Raw genomic sequence first — 1,262 nt, forward strand, 5'->3', positions numbered from 1 at the left:
CCATGTGGGAACAGAGTCATCCCCCGTCGCCTGCTGGCACACGTGTGGCTCGGCGTGACCCTGAGCCATCACATAAGGGTGATGATGTTAAACTCTGTTGAGCACTTACAAAGTGCCAGTCCCTATGCTGATAGTAGTTCCCATCACTTACCTATGAAGTAGATGTGATCATTATCTCGAGTGAGAAATAAGGAAACTGGGGATCAAAGTGCTTATCACACAGCCGCTAAGAGGTGGAGCCCTGATGCAGGCTCAGGCAACAACCTCAAGGCTGGGGCCCTAACACATGCTTGCTTCTCTTTCTTTATTTATTTTTTAGGATTTATTTCTGTATTGGCTGTGCCCGGGTCTTAGTTGAGGCATGTGGAATCTAGTTCCCTGACTAGGGATTGAACCCAGGCGCCCTGCGTTGGGAGCACAGAGTCTTAGCCACTGGACCACCAGGGAAGTCCCTGCTTCTCTTTAAAAGAAAATAAATAATGAAATATGCACCCTGGACTCCATTCAAAAAAGGTAGGAAGGCATATCCTCTATTTTGAAAATGCTGTCTAAACAGCCACACGCTCACCCAAGCTTTCATTCTGGGGAGGATGAGCGTGCGTGGACCCTAGTTTCCAGATGCTGTAGCAGTGATAGGCATTCATGACCACCGGGAGTCAGGCCACTGTGTACCACAATGCACCTAGCTAAGAAAAGGCTTGGGAGAGGTTAGGGAGCATCCCTAACGCCACAGAGCTAAGAGGAGGCACAGCTGAGGTTTGAACGGCCACCTCTCTGAACTGGAAGCCCAACAAGGCACTCGAATTAGGATTAGAATTAGAAATCTTCAGGACTTCCCTGGTGGTCCAGAGGCTAAGACTCTCCACTCCCAATGCAGGGGGCGCGGGGGTTTGATCCCTGGTCAGGGAGCTAGATCCCACACACTAAAACTAAAGATCCTGAATGCTGCAACTAAGACTTAGCACAGCCGAATAAGTAACTATTGGGTGGGGGGGCCGAATTAGAAACTTTCCTCTGGTCCAGGCAGAAAACTGGGAGGAGTTGGGGGGGCGGGTGCAGCCATGGCCGAGAAATGGCCAGAGGACCGGGGCTGCGCCTGGCTGCGGGAGCCCTCTCCTCCGGCCCTTCCGGCACCATCTGCTCTGGACCCCTTGGCTCCCACCTGTCGTTTCTGTGATGGATGGCTCCATCCAGGCCTTTTGCACAGCCCTCATTCTACAGACTCAGGGAAACCACCCCACTGAGCCCCTCGGTGACTGGCC

At 52.5% G+C, this 1,262-nt stretch overlaps 1 non-coding gene across 1 annotated transcript; it reads right to left on the bottom strand.

Annotated features, from left to right (window-relative positions):
* Window positions 1-374: 374 nt before the first annotated feature.
* TRNAG-CCC (transfer RNA glycine (anticodon CCC)) lies at window positions 375-447 on the bottom strand. Its single transcript has one exon. It is a non-coding gene; the product is annotated as a tRNA-Gly (tRNA).
* Window positions 448-1,262: the final 815 nt, after the last annotated feature.

Source organism: Budorcas taxicolor, chromosome 11 (assembly GCF_023091745.1).
Source record: "Budorcas taxicolor isolate Tak-1 chromosome 11, Takin1.1, whole genome shotgun sequence".
Taxonomy (NCBI): domain Eukaryota; kingdom Metazoa; phylum Chordata; class Mammalia; order Artiodactyla; family Bovidae; genus Budorcas; species Budorcas taxicolor.